The 16,350-nt window shown below is 40.2% G+C and overlaps 1 pseudogene; it reads right to left on the reverse strand.

The window, feature by feature from the left end:
• Window positions 1-3,258: 3,258 nt before the first annotated feature.
• On the reverse strand, window positions 3,259-3,377 carry LOC132604840 (5S ribosomal RNA; annotated as a pseudogene).
• Window positions 3,378-16,350: the final 12,973 nt, after the last annotated feature.

Raw genomic sequence — 16,350 nt, forward strand, 5'->3', positions numbered from 1 at the left:
ACACACATACTCACTTGGACTCCTAACTCAAATAAAACGAAATACATAATAAAAGCTTTCAGAAACATTCTTTTCATCGTTCTTAAGTCAAACAAAATCTGTAATCATATGGAATTTATAACATAACACAAAATGACACATCGACTGATGGAGCCGCTTACAAGACTGACATTCTATACCCACGACTCTGTCTGCAAAGTCTCTAACATCAATCAGAAATCATAACATATATACTCTGACTCGGCAACACTCCGGAAGGAAGTGGAGCTCGCCAATCCCGCAGAAACACTTTCTAGCAAAGTCTTCTACTCGTCTGGGTGTACCTGCGTTGCATGAAACGCATCCCCCGAAGAAAGGGGGTCAGTACGGAAAATGTACTGAGCATGTAAGGCAGGAATCACAGTAAAAAGATCATAACTGATATAAGGAGTACAGAAACCAGTACGATGTTCAGAATACCAAAACTCTTGCCTTTAAAACATAAATCATGCATATCATTGTAACATACCGTACCCGGCCCGTTATCGGACTCAGTGGATAAAATCATGTCATCATACTATCATATCCTCATGCATGCATATGTATATATATACCGTACCCGGCCCTCTAGTGAGGGACTCGGTGTATGAAGTCATGTGCACATATACCGTACTCGACCCATCATGGGACTCGGTGCCATAATCATATCATCATATACATGTACCGTACCCGGCCCATCATGGGACTCGGTGAACAATGCAGTGGAATACGCACGATAACATATCGTGGCCCGGGACTCAGTGAATGATACATTGAGGCATGCACGAGCAGAGTAGTGAGAAACTGTATGCACATAAATCAATTTTTAAGACTCGATAGATAGATACGCTAGCCGACACTTGAAGGATCACAAACACGTTTCGGGTCAATCCGATTTAGTATAAGAAAGTTACGGACATTTTAGTACAGAACCCTCTACGAACGTTTCAGAAGCTATTTTTGGAAAATCAAAGCAATAGTCATATCAAGTACTTTTCGAATATCGTTATAGATCAAATCAAAATAGAACTTTTGGAGCCACACACATGTATCAAGACATAGCAAAACAGTTTTCGGAAGTCAAAAACATTAGTCATCCTAGTGGCTCTAAGAATAGAAGTTTCGTTGAAATCATACATATACTTTGTCTGTTTGTTTCACAAGGATCATGCCAAAAGAAAGAAAGGGTAAGCCTTACATACCTGTTCCACGTCCTATTAGCTACGCTTATTTATCCAAGCTTGCTAGTCTACATTCAAAAGAATTTACACAATCATTTGATTCGTCGTCATACACTCGCCTTAGTTTCTCAAATAAATTCACTTATAATCTGTCGAAATTTTGGCAGCATTTTCCCTGTAAATTCAACCAACCCCGAGAATCCAACTCGGCCAAATTATCAACAACAATCCGAGAATTCAACTCGGCCAATTTATCAACAATAATCCGAAATCTTCCAAACTTAATAAGGACAACAACAACACATTCCTTTCTTTCAAATTCATGAACTACACCAACAATCTACACATTAACAACTTCAGTCTCATAATTATAAGAAACCATATTAAAATCACATTAACTCCTACAACAACCCACAAACAATTCCAATACCAACTTGAACCACTAAACCTTCATTTGCATCATAGAATTCACAACAACAACAACTAAATACTAAGTAAAATTAGTTCATCACTTCTACACAAAACAACCACCCACACGGCTACAACCCAACACACATACTTTCATGAATTTCATTCATTTCTACATACTACAACATTCACAAATCATCTATAACACATGTAAAAGAAGATTGAACCTTACCTTTCTCCACTTGTCTTCTTACTTGGCTACGGTTTGTAGATCACTCAAATAAGTGCTTGGCTTGCTCCAAAAACCACTCCACGTTGTTAGGTACGTTCCAATTGGTTGGAATACTAGAAGAAAATAATTTTTCTTGATCAATTTCCATGGCATAAATTTTTGGAGCCATGGCCGAATGCCTCTTAGTTTCTTTTCCTTCAAGTTTCATGAAGTTTTCTTGAATTGGAATGATGAATATGTCATGCTATGCCACCTTTATCTATATATATATATATATATATATATATATATATATATATATATATATATATATATATATATATATATACATAGCCCATAGAAGGGTGGCCACATACCCCCACTCATGGATTGAGTTAATTGGCTAGCCATGGGTGGGAACCACACATGAGCCACACGGCCAAGAGTGGTCCTTTCATGAACTTTCTTGAAGTTTTTGTGAAATTCCCTTTTTGCCCCTAGCCTTCCACAATATTACCATGAACCACCTTGTGAATTTCCCTTTTTACCCTTAGCCTTTCTCAATATTTCCATACTCATAAACAACTTGTACATTAAAATAACTTTGGAAAATAGTCTTGCCCTTAACTTACCACGACTATCTTGAAATATCCGAATGTACAAAATACGGGATATAACAATATGTATACATATTTTTATACTCAGATCATATAATCTTCATCCCTGACCCGATCCAAAAATTTGCTCAGCGCGTTCGCGCCCCGTGGTGGCGCATTCGCACTGAGTTGGCCCTTGGTCTCCTGCGCATTCGCGCCACTCCCAGGCGCATCCGCAGGCTAATTTCCTTGCCTGCCATCCCAACTTGTAATGTCAATATCTCCTTACCCCAATGTTTTATTAAGGAGCGGTTTGTTGCGTTGGGAACTGGACTTCATGAACTTCACTCTGGGCTTTGCTTTGTCTCAAAACTCGCCATATACTAAAAGATATTCTTCCTCCAAGTTGGGCCAAAATTGCTCCTCATATTTTCTCCAATGTCCGACAAACTTAATTTGCTTGATTTACTTGCCCGCCAATCCTTTCGGTACTTCTCATACATGATCTTAAACCCTTACAACCATAAAATAGGCACATATCACTACAGTGTTCACAATTAAGCCGTGAAAACCTACGGAACTCAACGTCCGAACTGCAAGGTGTAGCATTCTTCCCCTCTTAAAAACATTCGTCCTCGAATGTTGTAGTTACAAATCCATATCATTTTTACTGATGTCTTGAAGTGACTGTCCTTATCTTATACTCCGATCGCCTTATTTTTAACATAGGTTGGTCAACCTCTTCTCTCGCAATCATTTAGAATCTCCAACCGTGAGGTTCACACGCTTCTAATTTCCCTCAAACTGTTCTAGTTCCTCATCCTTCCTTTATGTCTAAACCTGTAGGTCTCCTTAGCAAACTTCCCAGGGGGGTCACCCATCCTATTACTACTCTGGCCCAAGCACGCTTAACCTCGAAGTTCTGATGGGATTAGGTGCATTAGTGCTGGTATGATCACATCCATCCTACTGTGTGGCCTTTATCACGTGACCTAAAACAAGCTGAAGTTCTACAGATCCCAAGAAAAATTTCGGTCATGCATCTCCCTCCGAATTATAAAAGTTCCTAATGTTACTGACCACACAAATGTTGTTTTAATATTTGGAACTCCCTATTACTTCTCGATTTTCCCATTGTCGGGTGTCATAATTTCTCTAATACCTTAATCAGTCCTTGTGCTCGTACTCAAGCTTACTTGCTTCCCCCCTTAAAGGTTTCACCTTATGGTGTTGTATTTCATTGCCATCCTTGATCGAAATTTCATCCCATAATTATCCTTTCGTCCTCACTTTTTATACTTCCCCAGTCACTTCCCCTTCCATTCATTGGCTGTACATTTCAATCATACTTGCAACACTCTTACCATATCTGACTTATAATCCTTTTAACCAATACTTACCTCTATAATCTTCAACTTCTATTGTCCTCGTAATCCCAATATCACCATTCACTTCCTTTGCTAGTACCATTCTTCTGCTGAAATCAAGCGTTAGTGCAAGGAATTTCATTTCCTATGACTTGACTCTCATCGCACGATCTTAGATATAAAAGAAGGGTAACCATCCTAAATGCCATGTAGCCTCCTGTTTATAAATATGGCGCACAACACACCATAAACATGACTCTACTGGAGACGACAATGCAGACAACCCCTAGGATGAACTGCTCTGATACCACTTCTGTCACGACCCAAACCGGAGGGCCGCGACTGACACCCAAGACGCTTCTCGGCTGAGTGTCATACTACCATTCCATCCATGAGTCACAACTTTTTGTGAACCTTTAATCTATGAAATGACGCTTCCGTCAGGTACAAACAAAACTTTTCAATAAAACTCTTTTATCAAATCGGGGACTTCTCCCTTATCGTTAATTCAAGAAAACCTTTAGTCACAATAAAATCCTTAAAAATAAAGCTTGAAAAGACATCGACCTATATGGTCGCTTTATACCACTATCGACTGCTCGACGCACTATCCACAGGACACTGTCTGCAAAGTCTCTAACATATACAAAATACCATAACATAAGTACTTTGACTCGGCAACACTCTGAACTGAGATGGAGCTCACCAATCCAGCTGATAGCCCGGGAACATCCTATAGCCAATGTCTTTTACTCATCTGTATACACCTGCGTGGCATGAAACGCAGCGCCCCCAGGAAAAGGGACGTCAGTACGAACAATGTACCGAGTATGTAAGGCAGAACTAAAACAATATATCTCGACTCAGATGATAAAAGAGTAACAGACTCAACCTGTACCTATAACCAACTCTGATAAACATGTACGTGCATATGAACTTTTGATACAGTATGACTATGTGTGTGTGTATATATATATATATATATATATATATATATATATATATATAATGCATGCCTTCACCCTGCTCGCAGCCCCTTCGGGTATAATAGCATAATGGCCCCTTCGGGCATCTTAATCATCGTATACCAGCTGATCAGGTGGCTTGCGCATATAACGCCTTAGCCCTTTTCCCTTCCCCATGAAATGATGTCGTATATGTATGTAAATATTCAAATGCATAAAAATCTTTGAAAACCATCAAAAGACTCCCTTCGGAGCAACTTTAACGCAAAACGGGAACTTCTTCCCCTTATCATTTGTCTCATTCGAGACCCCAGAATTTAAATGTAAAATGCATAGGAAAGAGAAAACCCTTTGAATGTCCCCTTCTGGAATTAGAAAACATTTTGAAATTGCACAACTTATGGATGCCCCTTCGGGACATATGAGGTCAAAGATACGAATACTTCTACACTGTCTAGGAATAGAGTCTTTGGAGTCCGTTTATGTTACACCTTCGAAAATTCCCCGTTAGTGTACAGTGAATAGGCTAGCAAGGAACACAAGGTATACGATGATTTGGATAATTAAGAAATAGCATTTGATGATCTTAATCGAGATTCAAAGACATTTGACCAAAAGGAAGAAGCTTGGTAAAGAAAGTAAAGGGCATGTTGCGTGTTGGGTAAGAATTACGAGCGACGAGTTAATGATGGCATAATGATGTCTTGGAGATGAGTGATAACGTCCCTTATATTGGTATTAAGGTTCTAAACAAGTGTCAAGAAGGTTCCATAACAATCGGAGATCAAACGAGTCGACGAGAACTAAAACTGAACCACAAGGGCATTATACGGCCCAACATACGGACCATATATATTATACTGGCCGTATGTTAGGCCGTATAATTGGTCAAGAGGGACATCACATTCTGGACCAAACATACGGTCCAACATACGGTCAGTGAAAAATATACGGACCGTATGTTGGTCCGTATAAGTTGGTCGGGATAGGTTCAACATTTAATATAAGGGACCTCTCTCATTTCATTTTATTTCATTCCCACTCTCCGCAAGTCAAGAAACCTCTAGAATATTCTCCATCACTCATCCAAAAGAATTCAAGGGAAGACCAAGATCAACAACACCAAATCCATGAAAACAAGTGTATGAAACCTAGTGAAAGTCATCCAAGCCAAGAAATCCTAAGAGAAGTGAAATAGGGTTTTGGTGCTAGAAGAGTATTTCCATTCAAGGGTTGTTCATCCATCATCGAAGGTAAGTTTCATGACCATACTGTGTTGTTTAAGGTATTGGAAGGCTAAGACACTTGAATTGTAGAAAGACATAGAAAATGGGTCATAAATGAGTGAATAGTGTCATTGTTGAATAGTGGTTGGGATGAATCATGAATGTTGGTATGTCGTGATCGTGAATACGTTATAAATGACATTTAGACCATGGAATAAGTATTATATATGAGAAAAACATGATAATGAGCTATAACCGCAAATATGGAGGAATTGAAGAGAAATGGTGAATTATGGTAAATGTATACAAATGATGATTATCGTTTGCAATATTGTGAATGTTGATATCAACATTTGGGAGCTGATATAGAACATGGGAAAAGTAGTATAAACGAAGGAAATGCTGCCCAATTTTCTCTAGCGTTAGTAAGTCCGTTCTTATAATTGTTAGCTAATGTCGATACGAATTCTCTTAAAGGTAGAATGTGTGCACTAAAGGAGAACAAGCAAGCGATAGATTAGTAAACGACAACGGTATGTAAGGCTAATCCCTTCCTTCAAAGGCATGAATCTTCCAAGTTTTTCCATGATCCTCCTATATGATGGAGCTTATGAGTCCGTAAATATACCAAATTAAATTCGAGCATGATAATGATGATGATGAGTTAAAGTATAGTGATTCGAGAGTTCATGATATGATGATCCTATAACGTTAATGATATTATTATTGTTAACACTCACCTTATATACTATTTCCTTCAAGGTGAGGCAAAATACTCATGAATGCTCATACTATAATCGGGGGTGCACGACCTTATGTCACCCCGACATAGCCATAGTTTCCTTCAAAGCCTAATGTATGGTCCTAATGATAAATGTGAAATGATGCTATGTCATGATATGTCTATAAGATAATCAATAATGCTAGCTTATAATATGCCTATGTTATGTAGGAAAATGCCGAGCTATGATAAGATTATGATATGTTCATGAGATGTGTATTAATGATGGGTTATGATTGATTACATGATGATACGATTCCACCGTGCCTAAATGGCCGGGCATGTCACCACTAATGCGGGCTGCATATGATTCCACCGTGCCTAGATGGCCGGGCATGTCACCGCTAAGGCAGGCTGCTATGTTTACACCGAGCCTAGAGGGCCGGGCATGATCACCACTAGTGGGCGGCATATGATGGTTACCCGGACGGGAGTTAATGATGAAGATTACGATGTGATGAGATATGTGATGCGTTGATACATGTACCATGATTATGTAAAATATGATATATGTAAGAAATGTATTTGCCTAAGACACTCATGCAGGTTGTATCTTTCTCTTATGGCTCACGATCCCTCTATTATATTTATTTCATTCTTGTCTTACATACTCAGTACAATGTTCGTACTGACGTCCGTTTTCTGTGGATGCTGTGTTCATGCCCATAGGTAGACTGGGAGGCGAGCTCGATCCAGACTCGTAGGAGCTGTCATCTGATTGAAAGCACTCCTTTGTTCTGGAGGTGCTTGATTATTCTTTTGTGTACATTTGTATATGTTGGGCACGACGGGGTCCTGCCCCGTCCATATGTCTAGTACTCCAGTAGAGGCTCGTAGATATGCAATGTAGGTTACGTGGTTTCACGAGGTTGCCATTATGTAAATATATATATACATATATTATTTTGATAGCCTAAAGGCTTACGTCTATAAAAGTATTTATGTCTTCAAATGAAAGATGATTTCCTTATAATTTGAGTATGAATGTGATAAAAGAATGTTAATGAGCGTGATAAGTAATAGAACGAGTGGTGCTCGGTGGTTAGCCCCGGTACCCATCGCTGCCCCTAGCTGGGTCGTGACAAAAGTGGTATCAGAGCAGTTCGGTCCTAGGAAGTGTCTACGAGCCGTGTCTACTAGAGTCTTGTTTATGGTGTGTTGCGCGCCACATCAATAAACAAGAAGCTACAGGGCATTTAGGAAAAAATGACCATCTTTCTTCTTATAAGATCGTGCGATAGAGCCGTGTATAAGATTTTATCCTCCCTAATAGTGTGTTGTGATTTCAGAAATTCCGCCAAAGGGAAAAGCTACAGCCACCCAGAAGGGCAAGACTACGGCAAAGAGGCGGGTAGAAAGAGAGCCTCCGATGAATATTGAAGAGGGAGAGTCACATAATGAGGCCCTATCTAATACTTCCTCTACCACGCCTAATGTGGAAGAACGAGGAGGAGCTCCAGCTCCAATTCCTCCACCGGTTGCTTCGGGTCAACAAGTGACTGAGACCATACATCTATTGACACAGTTGGTTGCCGCTCAGGCATAGCGGCAGAATGCGGGCCCAAGTGATCGGTCAGCTAGTACCCGAGCCCCTGACTTTATGAGTTTGAATCCTCTGGAGTTTTTTGGGTCAAAGCCGGATGAAGACCGGCAAGGTTTCATAGATGAGATGTTGAGGACATTAAAAATTATTCATGCCTCCGAGACTGAATCCGTGGAGTTGGCCTCTTGTAGACTCCGAGATGTGGCGGTATTGTGGTATAATAATTTGATAGCATCGAGACAAGAGAATGCGCCTCCACCCATATGGCAAGAATTTGTAGATGCTTTTATCCGTCAATATTTTCCTCCCGAGGTCAGCCGAGCTAAAGCGGATAGATTTCTAAATTTTAAGGCAAGGAAATATGAGTGCCCGGGAGTATAGCATGCAATTTAATTCTTTGGCTAGATATGCCCTGACTATTGTGGTCGACATGGGAGATCGGGTGTATAGATTTGTGAGTGGCTTGGGGCCACATTTGTTCAGAGATTGATTGACGGCTTCGTTGCAAGAAGGGATGGATATTTCCATAATACAAGCCCATGCCCAGAATTTAGAGGGGCGACAACAACCACAAAGGGGTGATCGCGACATTGATAGAAGGCAAAGCAAGCGGGCCAGATCTATGGGGACAGGTAGCGATTATAGAGAGGGATCGAGGCAGACTTATTCCCGACATTCAGGCCAGCCAGTGACTAGTGCGCCTCCACGATTTGCAGATAGGAGATTTGACCGCTTATTTCCTTCAGGACAGGGTCAGAGTTCGAGAGCTTCGGGTTCTCAGTTTGGGGGTGATTATAGTCAGAGGAGACCACCGGTTCCACGATGTAGCCGGTGCCAGAAATTACACTCAGGGCCATATCGCCAGGACACAGATACTTGTTATGTTTGTGGACAGACTGGGCATTTGATGCGAGATTGTCCCTTGAGGTATGGTAGAGGTGGGGTTCAGCCCACAGGTTCAGTAGCTGGTTCTTCCTCAGTGCGGCCGGCAGGGCAGACTCCCCAAATGTCCGCAAGCCGAGGTAGAGGCAGAGGGGTAGCATCCACTTCAGGTGCCACTCAGCCCCGTGCATATACTTTAGCCGGACGGCAGGATCTTGAGTCTTCCCCGGATGTGGTTACAGGTACATTGTCTATATTCTCCCGTGATGTGTATGCATTGATAGATTCGGGCTCTACTTTCTCTTATATTACTCCATATGTTGCTGGTTGTATTGGGGTGAAACCTGAGCTAATCAAACCTTTTGAGGTATCTACTCCGATTGGTGATCCCGTGATAGCTAGACAAGTGTATAAAAATTGTGTAATTGTGCTATGTGATCGCCAGACCAAAGTTGATTTGATTGAGCTGGAAATGTTAGGTTTCGATGTAATTATGAGTATGGATTGGGGTGCCTCGTGTTATCCAAATGTCAATTCCCGAATGAAAGTGGTTCGATTCCAATTTTCGGGAGAGCCCGTGCTTGAATGGAAGGGTAACGTAGCATCTCCAAAAGGTAGGTTTATTCCCTACCTTAAGGCAAGAAAGATGATAGCCAAGGGCTATATTTATCATCTAGTTCGGGTTCATGACACCGAGGCAAAGTTGCCAACTTTCCAATCCGTTCCGGTAGTGAATGAATTTTCAGATGTATTTCCTGATGAACTTCCAGGTATTCCTCCAGAAAGAGAGATTGACTTCGCTATTGATGTGTTGCCGGACACCAAGCCTATTTCTATTCCTCCGTATCGAATGGCTCCGACAGAATTGAAAGAGCTAAAGGAGCAGTTGAAAGATTTGCTTGAAAAAGGGTTTATTAGACCCAGTTCATCATCGTGGGGAGCACCAGTCTTGTTTGTGAGAAATAAAGACGGATCTATATGAATGTGCATTGATTACAGGCAGTTGAACAAAGTGACGATAAAGAACAAATATCCTTTCCCAAGGATTGATGACTTATTCGATCAACTATAGGGTACCAAGTGGTTTTCTAAAATAGACTAGAGGTCGGTTTATCATCAAGTAAGAGTTAGAGAAGAAGATATTTCCAAAACAGCTTTCCGAACAAGATATGGCCACTATGAATTCCGGGTAATGTTGTTTGGGTTGACTAATGCTCCGACCGTGTTTATGAAATTGATGAATAATGTGTTCAGGCCACTCTTGGACTTATTTGTGATAGTATTCATTGATGATATTCTGGTGTACTTTCGTACAGAATCAAAACATGCAGATCATTTGTGAATTGTTCTGGGAATCCTTCGAGCCCGAGAATTATATGCAAAAATTTTCAAATTGCGAGTTATGGCTGAATTCCGTAACATTTCTGGGCCATGTTATTTCAAATGATGGCATTCGAGTCGTACCTCAGAAAATTGAAGCTATGAAGACTTGGCCAAGGCCTACAACGCCTACAGAAGTTCGTAGTTTTCTGGGCTTGGCAGGTTATTATAGGAGATTCGTAGAGGGCTTCTCTTCTATTTCAGCCCCATTGACGAAGCTAACCCATAAGTCAGCTAGATTTCAGTGGAATGATGCTTGCGAATGCAGCTTCCAAGAGTTAAAAGACAGATTGACCTCAGCTACGGTCCTAACATTTCCAGAAGGGTCACATGGCTATGTTGTGTATTTTGACGCTTCCGGTGTTGGCTTAGGATGCGTATTGATGCAACATGGTAGAGTTATTGCATATGCTTCGAGACAGCTCCGGAAATAGGAAAATAACTATCCAACTCATGACCTAGAATTAGCTACGGTTATTCATGCACTGAAAATGTGGAGACATTACTTGTATGGTGTGCATGTTGATATCTATACAGATCACAAGAGTCTTTAGTATATTTTCAAACAGAAGGAGTTAAATCTGCGGTAGAGGCGGTGGTTAGAATTATTGAAAGATTATGATGTGAACATTTTGTACCACCCCGGAAAGGCGAATGTTGTAGCTGATACGCTTAGCCGCCGATTAATGGGCAGTTTATATGAAGTTCCTCCAGAAAAGAAAGAAATGGTTCACGACCTCCATCAATTAGCCAATCTTAGAGTACGTGTAATTGATTCGGGTAGTACAGAGATTGGCATTAATGATCCCACAGTCTCGTCCTTGAACATGGAAGTGAAAGAGCGTTAGTATGGAGATTGTTATATCCCGTATTTTTGCACATTGGATTATTCGTAACCTAATCGACATAATTTCAAGGACAATATTATTTTGAGATAAGGATTTTTCAACCCCGATTTTAATAGTGCATGATTTGCACATTAATTACAATTAGTGTAGAAACATTAGTGAAGATTAGGGATTAATCAACCATTATTATATCATTAAGTGGGCATTTATGATTAATTAAATTAATTAGACCACCAAGTGGGCCCCACCACAACATGGTTGTTTAGGATTGGTGCTTGGCTGAGTGGGACACATGTCAATGTGGTACGCTGCATATATAAACTTATTTGATGACTCATTAATCATAATTCATCTTCACAAAAATCACTTGGAGAGAAAATCATGAACAACCATGGCTGCTCTTGTAGCTCACGGCCAGAACTCAAGGTTTTGAAGGAAGAAAAAATCTAATTCCCTAGAGGTGTTCTAAGCATTTAAAGGAGCAGCAAGGTTGGAATTTAAATTGAAGGAGAAGAAGTGGTGCAAGTGATTGTAGGATATGTTCTAACTTATTTGAGGTAAGATTTCTTTTCTTGTAATGTAATTGGAGTAGATGATGTTGTAATTGAGAGATTAAATCTTATTAAGTGGAATTGGAAGTAAGAAAATTGCGTGATTATTGTTGGCGTTGTAAATTGGAAGAATCGGAGTTGTTCCAATTAGATTGCAATTTGATTGTTGTTGTTATTATTGTTATGGATTATGTGTTAAAAGTGAAGGAATCTTGATATTCAAAGTTGTAGTTGTTATACGATATTGTTGAGATATGAATTGGATTAGATGTTCATGAGATTAGGGGCTGTTCTTGTTGAGTTGAAGGATTAATAGTGTTGTTATACTTATGTATTTGTGTAGTTGTAATTGATGGGATGCTTGGGGTATGTTATTGTAAGGTTTATTCCCTCCTACAGGTTCTAGAGATGGTGTGATCTTTGTACAATTTAATGGATGTGGAATTTGTGAAAGGAAAGTTTAAATCATGCTAGAACTTGTATTTATCTTATGGGCTATTTTAGAGCTTGTTGTGATATTAAGATAGCTTTCTTGTGTATGAGTAATTAATGTGGTTGTCGTGTTATTGTTGATGTGGCTCATAAATTTGGAAGAAAGAAAGTGTATAAGGTATCGTATACGAAGCGTATGTTGGTCTGTTTGGTGTATAATCTTAGATGTTGATGATTTGAGTTGGAAAAGGATTAAGAGAGGTTATTGGGTTGTTGTCGTTGTTGTTGGTTTTGTTGATTAGGTGGTTGTTGTTGAATATTAGGGGAAATGCCTCCCAGTTTTCTAGAAATGAGCTACTAACTTCAAAATACGTTTTAAGCCTTTCCGTAGCTTAACCATAGTTCTTAACGTCTTAATATATGTTGAGGTACTCCGGGCAGCATATACGTATCGAGTCACGGATTAAGCGTCAAAGGTATGTAAAGCTATCCCTTTTTTCTTTTGGCATGATCTATGTGAGACAAACAGACGACGAATGTATAAACTCCAAAGAAACTCCTATTCTTAAAGACACTAGGATGGCTAATGTTCTTGATTTCCAGAACCTATTTCATTATGTCTTGATACATGTCTATGATTCTTGGAGTTCTATTTGATATAATCCATAGTGACATTCGAGGGGTACTTGACATGACTGTTGTCTTTGATACTAGAGTGTTAGTTCATTATACTTATTCTATTGAGTCTCAGATGATGATTTAGTTTGTATATGGTTGCTCACTACTCTGCTCGTGCATGCCGTTAATATATCTTTCACCGAGTCCCGGGTCGGGTATGTTTTCGTGCACAGTTTCACTGCATTGTTCACTGTGTCCCTCACTAGAGGGCCGGGTACGTATGTATATATATATATATATATATATATATAATGACATGACTATGGCACCGAGTCCCACGATGGGTCGGTATGGTATATGATGACTTTATTCACCGAGTCCTATAATGGGCCGGATATGGTATATGATATAGACATGCATGATTCTCATCTCGTAAGGCACAGGTGCATTGGTATGTTTGATTATCATATTTGCCTCCTGTAATATTCTATTCAGTTATGATCTTCTTTATTGTATTTCATGCTTTATATACTCAGTACTTATCTCATACTGACCCCTTTCTTCGGGGGCTGCGTTTCATGCCCGCAGGTACAGACACTCGGTTTGGTGACCCTCCAGCTTAGGACTTCTGCTCAGCTATTTTGGAGAGCTCCATTGTTCCGGAGCCTAGACTATTTTGGTACAGATCTTTGATATAGACTTCTGCATATCCAGGGGTACGGCAGGGCCCTGTCCGGTCATATTTCACTTTTATACTCTTAGAGGTCTGCAGACATGTGTGGGTTGTATATAGGTTTTGTTCAGCTATGTCGATATGTTTCGTTTTGGGTATTTCCGTATATAGTAGCAGCCTTGTCGGCTTGCATATTATGTTATGTGTTGGTTAGTTGTGACTCCTCAGGAGACAGGTTTATGATATGTGGCGTTATGAATCTTTTGTTTGTTTTTACAAGTTTCCGTATTGTTCTTAGTTTCAGTCTGACTATTTCTAACAGGTTCGTGTACGAGTGTCCAGTTCGGGCACTAGTCATGGCCCATTGGGTTGGGTCGTGACAAAAGTGGTATCGGAGCAGTTCATCCTCGGAGTGTCCACAGACCGTGTCTAGCAGAGTCTTGTTTATTGTGTGTTGTGTACCACATCTATAAACAGGAAGCTACAAGACATTTAGGATGTCACTTTTCCTTCTTAATCTAGATCATTCAATAGAGCTATATTATCAGGATAATCCCTCCCTAACAAATTATTGTGTTTACAGCTATGCCTCCAAAGAAAGCGACAGCTGCCCAGAAGAGCAAATCGGTAGCAGGAGATACTAGTCAGACCCGGAGAGTTACTAGGGCCCGTGCCCAGTCTATGCCCGAGGTTGTACTCTAGTCGGCGAGCTCTGCTACACCGCCACCTCCAGAGGAACTTAGAGCAGCAGCAGCTCCAGATCAGGGGGCAGCTCCACCGCTAGCTCCCGAGGCCCTAGTACCTGAGTCTCCAGCTCCTCAGCCAGGGACGGAGGATAGGGCCATGAGAGATGCAGTTCAGCTGCTGACCAGATTAGTGGCAGGGCAGGCTCGCAGGCACGAACTAGGAGTTGACCATGCGGATAGATCCGATAGTTTGAGGGCTCGTGATTCCTTAAGTTGTACACAGGAAATACCAACCATGCCTCACAGGGCCAACACATATACGTATATACATATCATATCATATCGCATCATAGCCACACGGGGCTAACAATTTCAAATAAAAGTATAAAGATGCCGAGGCTTACCTCACATGCCCAACTCAAACTGCACCTACTACACTTTTCTGTTTATTTTTTTCTTTCCAATCTTCAGCTTCATGTTTCAATCGTATTTCAAACACCTTACCCAGCATACATCTTTCATACCATTACTTACCTGTGTACGGTGTAGCTTCCAATATCATCAGTCACTGTCTTACGTCGATAGCGTTCTCCAGCTGAAATCAGAGGTTAGTAAAAAAAAAGGAATTCATTTCCTACAGCTGGCTCTATCGCACGATCTAAGATTCAAAGAAAGGTAACACCCTAAATGTCCTGTAGCCTCCTGTTTATAGATGTGGTGCACAACACACCGATAAACAAGACTCTACTAGACACGGTCTGTAGACACTCCGAGGACGAACCGCTCTGATACCACTTTTGTAACGACCCAACTCCGTAGGCCGCGACTAGTGTCCGTGCTGGACACCCAAACGTATCCAATAACCCAGACTAGCATATCAACAGAATATTTTTAAATGTAAAAGTCAATTGGCGTTAGTAATCATCATGTTATATCCCGTATTTTTGAACCTCGGAGCATCTGCTGGGGTGGGGCCCACATACCGAGATTTTTTTTGGAACATCTGAAAAGTCATATGAATCACATATGTAAAGTTAAACACAACTCATGAAGTACCTTTGGACCAAATCAAAGTGGAAACCCTCCAAACGAATATTTTTTAAGAAAACGTTTTCGGGTGACCTGACTTTGGGGGGAAAAAACTGTATTGTAAGTTTGGAATTTCGAAAATACCTTGAAATAGAAGTTGTAGATAATTGAATCAGCTTTCCATCCATAGGTCGTGGGTTCCCAGGTGACGTCGGTACAAGGAGATATGAACGGTTTAAGGTCGAAAGGTCAGTGGGCTAGGCCCAACTCGGGACCAACCGAGTTGGCCCAAAAAAATGAAAAAAAAATTCAGGCCCAAGTGAGGAGCCATTCGGCCATGGTCCATAAAAAGGATCCAAGCCCATGGAATTAAGTCATGTGGTCAATGAATAAAAGACCACTTAATCATCCAAATTCCATAGAACTTTCAAGAGAAAGAATAGGAGGAAAAACAAGAGAAAAACAAGAACAAAAAGAGGGCATTTCGGGTTTGGCAATAGAAAAATCACCCCTCAAAATCTTGCCTCTAAAATTATTTTCTTGTTGAATTCCTACTAAATTAAGTGTCCTCTACAACTTGGTGTAATTGTTTTGGAAGAAGGAGCACTTATTTCTTCAAGTTGACAACTTGTTCAAGTGAAGAAGTTTGTAGAAAAAGGTAAGAATCAATTCCTTTTTCTTATGTTATGAAGGTTTGTTTATGTTGTGGTATGTGGAAATGAGTAGAAATTATGGAAATAAGGAAGTTTGCAAAGTGGGTATGTATATATATATGTAGCCATGGGTGTATATATGTTGTATACATATATGAGTTGAATTTTATGTTGCATTCTAGTTGTGGTTATGATGGAAATTATATTGGGAATGAAAGTTGAATGAATTTTGGTTGAAGTTGGAATGTAGATGATTATGTCACTTTAGAATAATTTTGTGATATTATGGAAATGAAGTTGTT

This window comes from Lycium barbarum, chromosome 7 (genome assembly GCF_019175385.1).
Source record: "Lycium barbarum isolate Lr01 chromosome 7, ASM1917538v2, whole genome shotgun sequence".
Lineage (NCBI taxonomy): Eukaryota > Viridiplantae > Streptophyta > Magnoliopsida > Solanales > Solanaceae > Lycium > Lycium barbarum.